This window comes from Panthera pardus, unplaced genomic scaffold (assembly GCF_024362965.1).
Source record: "Panthera pardus isolate Hobbes unplaced genomic scaffold, ASM2436296v1 HiC_scaffold_17, whole genome shotgun sequence".
In the NCBI taxonomy this organism is placed as follows: domain Eukaryota; kingdom Metazoa; phylum Chordata; class Mammalia; order Carnivora; family Felidae; genus Panthera; species Panthera pardus.
Genome location: NW_026526732.1, coordinates 123,630,236 through 123,647,334, shown reverse-complemented (window position 1 = coordinate 123,647,334; position 17,099 = coordinate 123,630,236).

Below are 17,099 nucleotides of genomic sequence, written 5' to 3'. Positions count from 1 at the left end.
GTCTAAGAGTTGGTCAGTCCATTGAAAAAGTGAGTTGAAACGGGAAATCATGAAAACATATACATTCATCCTACAGTATTTAGGGTAAGACTAAGGCGCTTTTTGTTTTGTTTTTGTTTTTTAGTGATTATTGATCCATTAGAGTTTCAATCTCATTTTCTTTCTTTCTTTTTTTAATGTTTATTTTTGAGAGAGAAAGAGCACAAGTGAGGGAGGGGCAGAGAGAGGGAGACACAGAATCTGAAGCAGACTCCAGGCTCCTAGCTGTCAGCACAGAGCCCGATGTGGGCTTGAACCCACGAACTGTGATCGTAACCTGAGCTGAAGTGGGACGCTCAACTGACTGTGCCACCCAGGCCCCCCAACCTCATTTTCTTTGTAAACGCTTAGCCTTAATAATTCTATGATTTCTCGTTTTGTTCTCTTAAAATTGGAACAAGAACAGAACCTTGCAGAACAAAGATTTTTACTATATTTTCCCATCTTTTATAATTGCCTCTCTTGTTCTAGATGGACAGGATTTTTAGCATCTTGGCTTTATCAAATAAATTTTCATAAAACATTCAACCAAGCTTACACAGAAATAGCAATCCTTCTTTTACACTTCTACTTCGTTGCAGCGTTTAATTATAGAATTACAATATCAGAGACAACTGAAATAAGCAGGTAGACCCCTCTACCTACCTGGAATAATCCCTCCTCCTGTGCTTTGGATCCTATTCTCCCCTTTTCAGCAAATTGACACTGTAAATTACAGTTGACTCTGGAACAATGTGGGAATATCTGCCCCCCCATGCAGTCAGAAATCTGCTTATAACTTTTGACTCCCCCAAAACTTAATAGCCAACTGTTGACGGGGAGCCTTACCAATAACAGAAATAGTTGATTAACATATATTTTGTTAATATGTTATATGTATGCCATATTCTTATGATAAAGCAAGCTAAGGAAAAGAAAAGGTTGTTAAAATCATAAGGAAGGGCCACCCTCGGTGGCTCAGTCTCTTAAGCACCTGACCTCAGCTCAGGCCATGATCTCACGGTTCCCGAGTTTGAGCCCCACATGGGGCCCTCTGCCGTTAGGACAGAGCCCACTTAGGATCCTCTGTCCCCTCTCCCTCCCTTCCCTTCCCCTGCTTGCACTCTCTCTGTCAAAAAAATAAAACATTAAAAAAATTAAAATCATAAGGAAGAGGAAATACATTTACAGTATGGTACTGTATGTATTAAAAAAATCCATGTGTAGGGGGGCCTGGGTGGCTCAGTCGGTTGAGCGTCCGACTTCGGCTCAGGTCATGATCTCGCGGTCCGTGGGTTCGAGCCCCGCATCAGTTTCTGTGCTGACAGCTCAGAGCCTGGAGCCTGCTTCAGATTCTATGTCTCCGTCCCTCTCTGCCCCTCCCCCACTCATGCTCTGTCTCTCTCTCTCTCTCTCTCTGTCAAAAATAAATTAAAAAAAAAATCCATGTGTAAGTTGACCCACGTAGTTCAAATTTATGTTGTTCAAGGGAAAACTATATTCCGTCACTTTGTCAACTGGATCATTCTCTTCAACATTTAAACATATTCGTTAAGCATATTATGTCTCGGGAGAAGAAAAAGCCTATTCTTTCTTCCCTCAGCTGCCAGCCACCCTTCCCTCTCAGCAACAGACTTCTCTGGGCAGTTACCTCTAGGACCCCTGACACAAGATCTGAAGGGCATTTTTCCAGTCCTCAACTTTGCCTGACCTCCCAGCAGCATTTGTTGTGGCTGCTCATCCCTTCCTTGAAACATTCTTCTGGTTTCCATGATACTAAATTCTCCTGGCTTTACAGGTTTTAATACTGTCTGTCTGCCCCCACCCTCTTTACCTCGTTTACAGTTATTCTGCAATTAAATGTCCGAGTTCCCCAGGGCTAGGTTGTAGCCCTCTTTCCTTACCTGTGCTATTTCTTTACTTGTCACTTCAATTACTATCTCTTCCACCAGTGGGACCACATTCCTGTCTCTTGAGCCAACTGCCTTCTCAGTATCTCTTCTTGATGGTCTTAAACACTGGTCAAACTCAACACCTGCAAGGTCAAATCTGTAGTCCCTTCCGAGCCTGTGTTTTTCCAGTGTCCCTCTACAGTTGCCCAAGTCTACAGCCTAGGTACACTGGAGCTCCCTTTCCAGCCCCCTATTTAGCACGTCATGTCTTGTTGGTTTTACTTCTGAAATAGTCCTGAAACCATCTGTTTTTCTCCATTTTCTTTTTACCATCTGTAGGCATCATAGTGTATTGATCATCAGGGTGGCTTCTGGAATTAGACTTCTCTGTGCCCCATTTTTTTTTTAATCTGTAAAATGGGTGTAGTCATAGTAACTATCTCATAGGGTCTTTGATAGGAATGAGTGAATCCACGCAAAGCATTTAGAACAGTGCCCAGCATATACTGCGTGTTCCCTACCATTGTAATGGTCACATGGATCACTGCACAGTGGTTGTCTTAAATCCATTATAACTCTTCACAAGTCTTTCCCCCTTGTCACCAGAATGATCTTTCTGAAACTCAAATATGACCCTGCAGTCTCCTTGCTTATAACATGTAAATGGTTTCCCATGGCTCCTTCTAGAAAATGGGTTCAGAATCCTTAACACTCCCAGTGATATGTTGCAAGATCTCATTTACCAGTCTCGTCTCATACCACAGCCCCCTCACTCTCTATCCCTGTGGCAGTGTAGGCCAACCCCCAGTTGCACAAATACCCACCTCCACCCCCACCATCACTGGACCCTTGTCAGGGCTCTTTGCCTTGACTTGAACACTTGCCTCACTTCCCCTTGTCCCCTGGTCATTCACCAGATTTCAGCTCACAGGTCACTTTCACAGGGAAGCTTCTCTGAACACCACCCTTCCCCTTTCCAGGGAGGTCATTTGTTACATAGACAATCTTCCTCTCCTTCGGTGGCCCCACGGAGAATTAAACATTCACTGGTGGATTGATTTGAGTAAGCAGCATCATCCTCACTGAGTTGAATTAGTCAGTATTTCAATATAAGGCAGAACCTCCATCGAAATACCATTCTAACCCACAGGCTGCATATATCCCATCTTTTAGTTATAATCTGAGTCTAAAATCAGAGGCCTAATTCCTGCCTTATCTACATCTCCTGAAAATGGTTACTGTTTTCTTTCAGGGAGAGCACCAAAGTGTATGTTAATGAGATGCTTATTTTGCAAGCCCCTAATTCTTTCCCGGATTCTGTGTGGGTTTGCTCCACAGTCCCTTCTGAAAAGGTCAAAAGATCTTGTGGGTGGAATGGCTTTTGACCACAAGATGGCGACAGATTTCAAGCATTCGGTGAGTGTTTGCTGTTCCCGCTAAGGGTGTGCTCCTTTAGACTAGTGTCCATGGGCTTGGTAATTATGTGACATCCTGTTTTACAGCACAGGTATTTTACTTAATCCTCTTTACCTAAAGCAGCCAGGGCGTGAACATAAATTAATCAAACTGGAACACTTTAGAGAGTGAAGGGGAGAGGGCAGTTTATTCATCACTGGGCCAGGACCACAGATACAAACCAGGGCTGTTCTGGCCACACAGGGACATCTTTTCTCTCCATCTGAAGCTGAGGAAACAATATTTATAGTCCCTCTGATTCCTACTGATAAGGACTTGAAGTCAGAGAAAAAAAAGCGCTCACAAATTTGAACTTCACTTCCCAGTGTCTGACCCCAGAAATAGGACCATTTTAGAAAACCAGTGATGGATTGGTGAGATGTTATGGAAACACTAAGCCTTTGTGTTCATGGTGCCTTCGATGCACACAATCCTTTTTTTATATTTTTGCTTTCCTCGAACCCCACAGCTTTGCGGGGCATGAGGAAGGCAGGGGAAATATTCCCTTTACTTCACAGGTAAAGAAATTGAGGTTCAAAGTAGCTTGTCCATGGGTATGGTGAACACCACACCCCGGGCTTCTGCCTTGTTGCTTAGAGAAAGGAAACACAATTTCTTTGTTACATAAAGCACCGAAACAAAATGAAACAAAACAAAAACCGAACAAACCAACCCCAATCGCCTTAGGTCATTTAGCACAAAGGGAAATGGATACGTGTTTGAATGCAAACACTAGGTGAAGCCCTAATTGATGTGAGCGTACATGGCGGGATAAATTGAGAAAGTCATGGTGTCTGTTTTCTCTGGTTACCTCCCCAACCCCCAGTAGAGCTACGGGCCCCTGTGTCCTATAGTGCTGGGTTTCCCTCGCTGTAGGAGGGACTCAACAGGTGTTGGCCCATGGGGGTTCCAAACCTGGATGGTCTGCTAGGGAGCAGCACTTTGCACAGGGTTGGTAGGGAAAAAGACATTTAGGGAAAGTGACCCAGGGGCCGGTGGAGAATGCAGTTGGATTGCCAAGGATTGGGAAGTAGAAATTTCACTCTCTTCTTCCAGGGCCCTGGGAGGTGGCTTGCAGCTACTTGGGATCTGAGCTCTAAGCTCTGGCTTTGAAAAGTGCAGCCAGGTTTTCTGTGGTCCAGAGAGTGATGCCGGTGTGGCTCTCACAGGGGCTGAATGATAAGCATCTCAGAGGCAGCCCTGTTGGACTGAAGGGCAAAGTCTTTTGCTAGCTTTTCTGGATTGCGTAGGACCCTTTGGGCTCCCAGGGAGGGAGATGTGTTTGCCAATAATGACTAATACTCACCAACCCTGGCGAACAGATCCAGAGGCACAGTTCATTTGATTTAGGCACAATACAATTCAAAACAAAATACACAACAAGTCTTGCACCGAGTGTTGTCGCGTTAATGCGTCCTCATTCATGATGGCATGTGAAAACAGGCTTCTTAGCGCTCCTTGGCAGACCCAGAAGGGGAGCACAGAAAGAAAGTCAAGGCCCTGGCCTCTCTGACCTTCCTCTTTATCCCAGAACATGGATTCTTTAGCCCTGTGCTCTGTGCTGCTGCAAACACCTGTCACCTTGTCTGGAGACCTCTGTCCTTCTTCTCCCCCCTCCAAAGCCACCTCTTCTGTCACCCTTCCCTGCACCCTGTGCTCCTGTGTCGTTTCCTCTACTGGAGCACTTCCCATTTGTGTGTCCTGTTCCACCTTTATTGTTGACAGGGACAATCACGTGGATGCTTGCTAAATGCAGATTCTTGGCCCTTCCTCATTTTAGTCCACTGAATCAGAATCTTGGGAAGGTTGGAACTAAGAATCTACATTTTTAAAAATTTTTTTATTAAAAAATTTTTTTTTAATTTATTTTTGAGACAGAGGGCACAGGCAAGGGAGGGGCAGAGAGAGAGGGACAGAAGATCTGAAGCCGGCTCTGCACTGACAGCAACCAGCCTGATGTGGGGCTCAAACTCATGAACTGTGAGATCAGGACCTGAGCCGAAATCGAGAGCCGGACTCTCAACTGACTGAGCCAACCAGGCACCCCAAGAATCTACGTTAAAAAAAATTTTTTTTAACATTTCTTTTCGAGAGAGAGTGAGCGAGCAGGGGAGGGGCAGAGCGAGAGGGAGACACAGAATCCAAAGCAGGCTCCAGGCTCCGAGCTGTCAGCACAGAGCCTGACGTGGGGCTGGAACCCATGAACTGTGAGATCATGACCTGAGCCAAAGTTAGTTAAGTGTCTGACTTAACAGGCGCCCCAAGGATCTACATTTTTGACGGATTTTCCCTTTAGGGTTTTTTTAAGCCCCCCTGTACGGGGTCAAATATTTCTTTCCAAAATTCCTGTCCACCTGGAGCGTGCACATGAGACCTTTTTTGGAAGTGGAGTGTTTGCAGATGTAATCGTGCCAAGATGAGGTCATACTAGATGAGGTCGGGGCCCTGGTTCAATGACTAGTGTCCATGTAAGAAGAGGGACATTCACACACGCAAAGGCGCAGAGGCAACACCATGGGAAGGTAGAGGCAGAGATTGGAGTGATGCATCTACAAGCTGAAGAACGCCTGGGACTGCCAGCAACCTCCAGAAGCTAGCAGAGAGGGAGGCATGGAACAGCTTCTCCCTCTGAGCCAACAAAATAAGAAATCAGGCCTGCTAACCACTTCCTTTCGGACTTGTAGCCTCCAGAACCTTGAGAGAATGCATTCCTGTTGTTTTGAGCCCTAGGAAATGAATAGCACCCTCCCCTTTCCTACCTTCCATTGTCTTGATGAAGTGGCCTCGCTTCCCCTTCCCCACGGCGGGAAGTTACACTTCTCACGCAAATGATTTTTGTGTTAGGGTGCGCTTATGTGAGGTTGTTCACTGGGCCCATGGGGGCATCTCTTGGGGGATCTCAAGAGCCCAAGTCTCTCTGTAAAAGTGAAAGAGCTCCCTCCCCCCTGTGCAGCTTTCCTGTGTAACATCCTCACCACCGGGGTGGGAGCTCGTGGCCCCATGGAGCCCCAGGAAGCCCTCCCTCTGGGTCAGCGGTGTGATTCCCCCAGGAGCACCGGCAGGGGCTCCGGGGTGATGCAGGTGATGCCACAGTGAGGGCAGCAGTGTTCTCACCCGGCCGGCTCTGCCTGAGATCAATCTCTTTCCTGCTCTTGTCAGCCCCAGTTGGTTTATGTGGGCATCTGTATTCTTCTTTCTTTTTCCATTTTTTCAAAACAAGGATGTTTGTTCAACAGATTCTAAAGATAGACAGTAAATTCCCTCCCCAGGGGCACGACCTTGGTAAGTGTTCCATCCGTCTTTCGTGTTATTGTGGTTGAGTAAATTACTATTAGCCACTCATTAATCATCATCGTTATTATTTTAGCTCGCAGCGTTTATGCGACTTTGGTTATACCAACATATTTACCGATTTCTTTAGTCTTCTTGTTCCTTGCAATCCATTCTTCTTTCTGGCTTCAGTCTTTTCACCCAAGACCTTACCTCCCTCAGAAGCTTCCTCGGTGAAGGTCTTTGCGTGGTGTATGCTCAGTCTTTGTCCGAATGTATCTTTATCTTGCCTTCTTTCATGACGTGAACTGGATATAGAATTTTAGATTGGAGGTATTTTCCCTGAGCACTTTCAAGTTATGATTCCATTGTCTTCTGGCCTGTATTGTTGCAGGTGAGAAATTAGGAAAGTTATCAGTGATCATCCCTTTATAAGCTATGTGTCCCTACCTCCCCCAAACACACACCAGTTACTCTGCTGTCTTAGAGTTTTACTGCCACATTCCTAGGGGTAGATGTGTTTGATTCATGTTGCTTGGGAGTTATGGAGCTGCTTAGGGCTTTCTTATTTCTGGAAAATTCTCATCCACTGCCTTGAAATCATTTCTTCTCCATCCTCTCTCGTCTTTCCTGGGCCTCTAAGTAGACCAATGCTGGATCCTTCAAATTTTTCAACTCTTTATCTATGTGCTCCTTTTTACTGGATTTATTCATAGTTCCCCGTGAGTTTATTAATTCTCTCTTCAGCTGTGTCCAGTTGGTTTAACCTGTCAGTTGAGTTCCATTTAAGTTGGATTTCATTGTCTGTTTATATGCATACACAAAATTATATTTTATATAAATACATAAATGTGGCCTTGTCAAACGTGTGTGCGTGTGTGTGTGTGTGTGTGTGTGTGTGTGTAATCTTTTTTCTTTCTCTCTTTTCTTTGGCTCTTTCTTCCAGTCTTCCACTTTCTTTATCCTCTCCCTATTCTATGTAACTCAGGTTAACAACGCAGTGTATATTCTCTCATGTTTTTGCCTTGGTTAAATCATCTTTTTAAAAAAATGTTTTTTAAATGTATATTTTTGAGAGAGAAAGAGAGAGAGAGACAGAGTGTGAGCAGGGGAGGGTCAGAGAGAGAGAGGGAGATACAGAATCTGAAGCAGGCTTCAGGCTCTGAGCTGTCGGCACAGAGCCCGACATGGGGCTCAAACCACGAGCTGTGAGATCGTGACCTGAGCCAAAGTCGGATGCTCAACCGACTGAGCCACCCAGGCACCCGTCATCTTTTTTTTTTTTTTTTTAGGGAGACAGAAGTTTATAGTTACATTATCTTAAACTAAGCCTTTATATACAAATATATTTGACATATAGATTGGTTATTGTTTATTTCATGAAAGTAGAATTGTACATATGCTTCTTGATATATTATTCAAAGATACCTCCTGGAAATCCTTACGAATCGACTGGTAAAATGTTAATTCATGTTTTTATTTTTTTAAATATTCATACTGTTATCTAATAGGTTTTTAAAAATATTTATTTATTTATTTTGAGAGAGAGCAAAAGAGAGAGAGCACATGCACACAAGCAGGGAAGGGGGAGAGAGAGAGAGAGAAAGAGAGAGAGAGAGAGAGAGAGAGAGAGAAAATCCCAAGCAGGCTACGTGCTGTCAGCGTAGACGCGGGACTCCGTCTCATGAGCCATGAGATTGTGATATGATCTGAAATCAAGAGTCAGTTGTTTAACCGACTGAGCCACCCAGGCACCCCAACTCATTGCTTTTAAGACTTACTGTTCCATGGTATGGACATATTACAATTTATGCAGACACGTTCTAACAACGGACTTTCATTTTGTTTGTCCTTACAAGCGGTGTTCCAATATACAATGCTGTACAAAAAGCTCTATAGACTTGTGCTTTTATTTCCATGGGATGGAGCAAGGGTCAGCAAACTTGCCCTGAAAAAAGCCAGATAATAAATATTTTAGGCTTGATGGGTCACACCATCTTCTCTGACCCCTGCTTTTGCCCTGAAGTAGCCATAGATAATATGTAAACAAACGAGTGGCTGTGTTTCAATAAAACTTAATTTGTAAAGCCTGGTAGTTGTTTGGATTTGGCCCACAGCCATAGTTTGCTGGCCCCAGGGATGGATTATCAGAAGTGAGATATGAAGTATAGTTTTAAAAATTGTAATAGTAACTGCCAGATTACTTTCCAATAAAGCTGTAATAATTCACATGTTCCTGAAATCATCTCTTTTCCTGAATCCCAACAACAAATAGGTATTATGAATATTTAAAACTTTTGCCAGTCTGATGGATATGGAGTAAATAGCTCACCGTAAATTTAGTGGGCATTTCCAATGGTATTAGTAAGTTTGCCCATTTTTTCATACGTTTGTTGGCCATTTGAATTTTTGTCACCTGTCAGTTATCTCCATATTATGTGTCCTTTTTCTAGTTTTTGTTCCGTTCTTGTTACTCAATAAGGAATGTTTGTATACTGCAGTTAGTAACCTTTTCTTCTCTGTATTGACAGAGTCTATTTTTGTTTATTAATTTTGTTTATGCTACCTTTTGTCATGAAGCATTTTAAAAGACTAGAGAGCCAAATGTATATCAGTCTTTATTAAGTAACTTGTGGGTTTCCAGTATTGGTTAAGAAGATCTCTGCCATCCTTACTCTAAATGCATAGTTGCCAAGGATTTTTCTTTAATTTTTATATTTAAGCCTTTAATCCGTTTTGAACTTATTTTTATATGGTCGAAGATAGTGCTATGGATTATGTTCTTTCATACCCACATATGGAAGATGCCTGAGGTTTTTGATTCCTCAGGGTAGTATTTTCCCCTACCCAAGATGCATAAATGACCAAATTTCTTGTCTCTTTCCTGGGCCGATGTGCAAAAACTTCTAGTCCCCCTTTCAGAAATGAGGCTTAGTGATTCATGCCTCTGCTTGGTTCCAGTGCCTCTGCCCCCTGCCGTTTGGAGCCCACGTCTGCTGCCCGCATTGTCAGGGTCCCAGGGTCTTTGTCAGGACCCTGTTGTTGGTGGGCCTCCATACCCCAGTGCTGCCTCAGCTCCCTCTCACTTCTCCAGTTTTGATTTCTGTCTTGGTTCCTGGCTCCTAGTTATCTCCCCTTCTTTCTTTGTAGCTGCATTATGAAATACCACAATTAAAAACAACTATTACATCTGACTGTTCTATGTGTTTGCAGTGAAAAGGAAGGCTGGTCTGCATCACCTAGGTAGTCTTTTGTGTTGCCAGAAGAGATCCCTGGTGATGGATGTATATTTTGAACCTTGGAAACCAAATATGTAGCACCTCTGGGCCCTGCCTGAAATGGGTCCGTCTCTCCTTCCCTCCCTAGGTTCCCTACGGTTGCTGCCTTCAAGGGCTGTTTTCTGCATTGCCAATTCTCATTCAGTGTCAGATCCTATGCCAACTATATTAGCCAACCTGCCCAAGAGACTCGTAATCTTCTGGGTAGTTGCTTTTTAAACTGTTACAAAAGTATTTGGTTCAAATTCTTAAGTATGGTTGTTAAACCAATGAGTCATGCTTTTGAGCGCCTGAAAGAAATGAGATCGAGGAACTTGGGGATAGAGTCCCACCGAAGTACGTGATCCAATCAAGAGATCTCACATCACGTTATATTTGGCGCAGTGGTAAAGGAGCCAAGAATTAGAAATGCCTTATGCTTTTTCTGTTGTTGTTTTTTTGTTTGCTTATTTTTTTGCTTGTGCGTGGGGAGAGAGGGATTTCCATGGAAGAATTTGCTTAGGCAACAAATAAGAATCAAGGAAGAGCTCAGCATTTTCTTTCTTTCTTTTTTTAATGTTTATTTTTATTTTTGAGACAGAGAAAGAGCATGAACGAGGGAGGGTCAGAGAGAGAGGGAGACACAGAATCTGAAGCAGGCTCCAGGCTCTGAGCTGTCAGCACAGAGCCTAATGCGGGGCTCGAACTCACAGACCGCGAGATCATGACCTGAGCCGAAGTCAGATGCTTAACCGACTGAGCCACCCAGGTGCCCCGAGCTCAGCATTTTCTGAGCGTTAAGTGTTTTATAACATCTCATGTGCCTTAAGAGAAGCCTAGGAGAGCTTAGAGGATGTGTAAATTACATAAAATGTAAGGTATGACTATGAGGTTATGCTACTTTGGGGGGCATGTTGTGGACGTAAATTTTGTTGTTTTATTACTTCTTAGTCATAAAAGGATATCACAACCGTGAGATTGTGGCCTGAGCTGAAATCAAGAGTCAGATGCTTAACCGCCTGAGCCACCCAGGTGCCCCTAAATTGATTTTTAAAAATCTTTTAATGTTTATTTATGTCTGAGAGAGAGACAGATCGCAAGTGGGAGAGGGGCAGAGAGAGGAAGACACAGAATCTGAAGCAGGCTCCAGGCTCTGAGCTGTCAACACAGAGCCCGACATGGGGCTCGAACCCACGAACCATGAGATCATGACCTGAGACAAAGTTGGACGCTTAACCCACTGAGCCACCCAGGGTCCCCTAATTTTTAATTTGTTGTCATCAACTAGGTGCGCTGCTTTTGCTAACAGAGAACGAGGTGATTCAGACCAACCTTCTTGCTAAAGATAAAACTAAAGCTAGATAAAACATAAATTCGGTTTTAAAATCATCAAAGAATTAAGGTAGTGAAAAATTACTGGTCAGGATCTGGGAGAAGACAGAAATCAAGAGTGAGCTTAGTGTTGGGGCTACTCTTGTCTGGGGAACATTTGCAGATCTTGAACAGGGAACTGAAATATTGAGCTACACTTTTAAAAACTTCTTGAGGCTATGAGGAAGAGTCCTGGGTCCAGAGCTTGCCAAAGTTGGAGACCTTGGGACATACCCTGTACTTTGGATCAGAGTCATGAAGAGCTGCCCCCTAAAAGTAGGGTGGACTAGAATTAAATGGGCCCCCTTATGGAACACAGCCTCTTTTCAAGTCATTTGAAAGGGCTAGAAAATCTAAAACCTAAAATTAGAATAGGATTAGTCTGGATTATTAATAGTGCCCAAAATTATGGCATAAGCAACAAAAATTCTCTCTGGAGCAAACTATATCATCCTAGGCCTCATTTCTACAAATAATTTTTCAAATGCAAATGCCCAGCGTATAATGAAAAAAATAGCATGGCAATACTATTTTTAACCTAATAAAACTGTGTGTGTGAGTGTGTGTGTGTGTGTGTGTGTGTGTGTGTGTGTGTGCATATCAGTCCAAAATCCAGCTTCCTATGTGATTGTCAAATGTCAAACACTTTAGGGAGGCATCTCCTCAAAGTCAGGAAGAAGAGGAGGATACCCACTACTTCTCCAGTTGTTTAACATTGCATTGGAATGTTAGTTACTCCCATTAAATAAGAGAAAACAATTAGATTCCTGAGAACTGGAAAGGAAGAGGCAAACCCTTTGTTGGTAATGTCTGGAAAAAAACAAAGGATACGAATCAATGGACAAGTGCTACCAACCATAAGATAATAAACTAGTATGATATAAAATGAGCATACTGGAATCAATAGCCTTCAAATATATGAATGATAAGCAGTTTGAAGATACAATGGAAGAGAAGACCCTGTATACAACAAAAATTTAAACACCTACACAGAAACCTAAGAAGAAATATGCAAAAATAGTAAAACTGTAAAGCATCCTTGAAAGATATTAAAATAGCTTTGAACAAATTGAAAAAAATACCTATCCTTCAAAGGGAAACTTAAGATCCTAAAGATGCTATTGTCTCCCTAAATTAGTTATTTAATTAATGCAACCTCAATAAAAATTTCCTCAGACTTTTTTTTTCCAGAACTAGGTAAGTCGATTATGAAGTTTATGTGGAAGAATAAACAACAGAGAATAGCCAGGAAATAGTTGGAAAGAATATCTAATGCGTAGCTAATCCTCTTAGAATATACCGAGACACTTAAAATCCTCTAAATTAAAGCAGGAAGGTACTGGCTCAGGGAAAGACTTAGAAACTAACACATTGCCCAGAAATGTAATTAAGAAAAATTTAGTGTGTTACAAAAGAGGCTCTGAATCAGAGGGGAAAATTAACTTTAAATTGTGGTGGAGCAAATAGGTAACAGCAAGGAAAAAGAAAAATATTAGATCTTTTTCTCATAAAGTAGTCCAGGATAAATTAGAACTGTGTTAAAGATCTAAGTGAAAACAAAACAAAAATGGGAAAAAAAAAACACCCAAGTACTGGAAGAAAACTATGGGTGAATCTTATTGTATAACCTGAATGGAAATTTCTAACTGAAAAAAAAAAACAAAATAGATTCAATAAGAGAAGATATTTGACAACAGTGCAAACAAAACAAAGTAAGTGGAATCACAAGATAATTACAAATTGGGAAACATTTTGTAACTTACACTAATATGCTCAATGTAATAAGGATTTCCTAAAAATTGAGAAGAGAAAGATACACAACCTGATTTTAAAAATAAGCAAATGTATGAATAGAGAGTTCACAGGAAAAGTACACTAATAGCCTTCATTCTCAATAAGAGAAATGCATGTCAGAACTACTGGGAAACTGTCTCTTATCTATCAGGTTGAAACAAAATCTCCAAAGTTTGACAATGTAAATTTTGGCAAGGCTATGTGAAAACAGGTGCTTTCACACAGCGTCGGTAGGGACACAAGACAGTACAACTTCTGTGAGTGAAATTGAACAGCTAGCAAAATTTTATATGCATTTGTCAGATACTCAACTGCATATATATGGAGATATATGCAGAAGGCTATTCACTGTGAATATTTTGCTTATTTGTTATAGCAAAAGGCTGGGACAACGGAAGTGTTTTTCAACAGAGAACTGGTTAAATAAACTCCAGCATATCTACAAAGTGAAGTACCACACAGTTGTCAAAGGAAACGGAGGGGCAACTCCCATTTCCAGATATGATGGAGTAGGTAGCGGAAAACTGCTGATTTTCACTGAGAACAACTGACAGAGATGGACACAACTGAAATGGATCTTTTTGAGTTTTTCAGGGAGCCACTGGGACAGCCTGGAGTGGAAGGGTCAAAGGATCAGAGAGAGGGAACCTCACTGAAGTAAGCCCAACATCCTGAAAGCTGCTTTTCTCCTCTTGGCATCGATGATCCTTGGCATTGAGAAAGAAGCTGAGAGATTTGGTCGAGGGGGGCCGCTAAGAGGCACAGAAGAGGCAGAGCCCTTGGCAGTCTCACAGGTCTGAGGAGCTAATGCTTGGAGTGGGTTCCCAAATCAACCAAGATTCTACAAGCCCAGGTTCCAGAAAAAAGGGGAGGTGCAGAGAAGTGAGCCTGATATGTGGTGGTGTTCTCTTTGAAGGACTTGGGGATTTTTAGTCCATAAAGTGAAAGACTATGAAGGCAAGAAAAGCAGCTGGAGTGCAGAGTGGAATTTTTAGGTTGTTGTGGAGATACAAACTGGAAATCAGGATCTAAGAGGCAGCAAGCATCTAGTAAATGCCCTAGACTTTCAGTTGAGACCCTTATGAGGGGGTACATTAGGGTAGAGCAAACCTTGTTGCAACTCAGTCCCCCATCGCGTTGAGATAAACTGTCCGTACTCTAGCTGCCTGCCAGACCATAGATTGGATTCTTCCTGTAGGAAAATCACTTCATCTGGAGCCTCTACACTCTTTCAGGCACAGTGATTAGCGTTCAATCTAAAATTAGTAGGATCTAAGAAGTAGGGCCAAGAGGAAAACATAATAGAAATATACTCAGAGGTGTTCCAGATGATTACAGTTATCAGACACAGATTTAAAATAGTTCTAATTAATGTGATCAAGAAAATAAATGGAAAAGGGAAGAATTTTGTTAAAGGACAAGAATCTAGACATTTAATAATAATATAGAAATTTTAGAACTGAAAAATATAGTAATCAAAATTAGCATGTTGGTTTAACATGCATGTTGGACACACCTGAAGAGAGAGCTGGCAAGCTGGAGATAGGGTAGTAGAAAAATCTTGACCGAAGTACTAAAAGGATAGAAAATACAGAAAGGAGTATAAGAGACATAATCTATCATATGAAACATTCTAACACATGTAATTGGAATTCAAGAAGGGAAGATAATGTGGCAGAAGTAATATTTGAAGGGACAATAACCAAGACTTTCCCAAAAATGATAAAAAATTTTGAGTCACAGAATCAAAAGTTACTAAGAACCTTAAGCAGGATAAAGGCAAAGAAACTACACACTTGGCACATCATAATCAAATTGTTAAAAATCAAAGGCAAAGAGGAAATGATAAAGGCAAGTAGAGAAAACAAGATGCAGTATTTTCAAAGAAGCAACAAGACCGAAAGTTAACATCTCAACGGAAATTATGAAAACCGAATGATGGAATGACACCTTTAAAAGGCTGACAGGAAATAATAGCCAGTCTAGAATTCTATATCTGGTGATAATAACATTCTAAAGTAAATAAAGGTATTTCCAGAAAAACAAAAGCTGAGGGTATATATTACATATGTCACTGGTAGACTTAGAAGAAGTATTAAATGGAGTTTTCATGTACTGCATCACAATTGTGGTGGTGCATACACGAATCTATGTGTGCATTAAGACTCAGGGGCTCCTCAAGTGGCTCAGTCGGTTAAGTGTCTGACTTCGGCTCAGATCATGATCTTGTGGTTCGTGGGTTTGAGCCCTGTGTTGGGCTCTGTGCTGACAGCTCGGAGCCTGGAGCCTGCTTTGGATTCTGCGTCTCCCTCTATCTCTTGCCCTCCCCTGCTTGTTCTGTCTCTCTCTCTCTCTGTGTCTCTCAAAAATAAGTAAACATTAAAATTTTTTTTTAAAAGATTAATAGAAATATACATCAAAAAATCAATAATTATTGTTAAAAAAGAGTGCCTTCAGCACAAGGAGAAGAGTCCCAGATGGAAATGAAGATATGTGAAGGATTAAAGAGCAATAGAAAAGATATATAGGTAAATGTAAGTGACTATTGACTATACAGCAATAATAACATGACTTTAAAAATTTACATTGAATCAAAACATAATAAAACATGAAGGATGGGGGTAAATAGAGAAAAGTGTTCTAAGGAATGAATATTTTGGGGGAGTGTAAATACTAATTTACATGTTGCAATCTCTAAGATACTCAGTATAACTATAACCTGAGAAATACATTATGTAAGAATAGTAGAAGAAATGCTTCGTTTAAGAATAGTAAAAGAATGTACAACTGAAAAGCTAATGGAGAGGTAAAAGTAAATGATTCTTTAAAAGAAGGGAAGAAGGGAAAGAAAAAGAAACATAAAACAGGTAAACTACATAAACAACAAATAATTAGTGATTACAGTAAATATAAATGTACTAAACACTCCAGTTAAAAGACAAAGATTGTCAGAATAGGTTTAAGAACAAAACATAACTCTATGCTGTTTTGTTTGGGTTTATTCCACGAACAATGCTTGGTTATTATTTTTAAAATAATTAGTTTAATTCACCACATAAAAGGAATGAACAAAGAAACACTCATGAACTCTTTTTATGATGCCAGCATAATTTGGCAAGAAAATTGCAAGAAAGGAAAATTACAAGTCAGTCTGTCTTATGGATATGGATGCAAAAATTCTAAACAAAATTTTGGCAATTTGAACCTAGTGGTATAGGAAAATGGTAATATAATACAACCAGTCTATTGGGTTTAGACAAGAATGCAAGGTTGTTAACTATTGCCTTTTCTATACTGTGTGGGGATAATTTTCAAAGGAAAAAAAGTTACTTACAGGGGAGTGAGGGAGTAGGATAGAGGGGAGATGGATGGAAGCAAACCTTTTGTGAAAATATCTTCTTCAGTAGTTTTGATGTTGGAGAACTATAAATGTTCTATGTAATTAAAATACAAAAATTAAAAAGGAGTGAAAGCAAGCAATAAAAATAGTAAATGAGTGGAAACAAATAAACCTAAGTGTATATCAAGTTGGTACCATAATCACAAAGAGAAAAGAATCTCTAAGTGACTTTACATTATACTAATTTGTCTGTACATCTCTCATGGGATATATTCTAGCGACAAAAATAACTACCAAAAAACCTCAAAAACCTTGAATGGTATTCAGTATTTAATTTTCAGTAATACTATTGATGTTATTACTTGGAAGCTGTTATATTAATATTATAAGATAAAACAAATATCTAATTATATCACCCTTAAAAGGGATCAAGATTTTCAGTGTAAGTGAAATGAGATAAAAGTGTACAAAGAATTTAAGTAAAACCTTGGAATTTTATACCCTTATGCCCAGATTGTGGTCTCTAAATATCATTTCCCACTTAAAGGAGAGCATTTTTAGAAAACTTAATGATTCCAGGACCAGGGAAACACTAATTGGATCCGGGACATCTTCTTATATCAGAAAGTGAGAAAGCAATCAAAGGCTAAAGCCTTTGTTAAAAGTATTTGTTAAAAGCCTGTATTAAAAGTTCACAGGAAT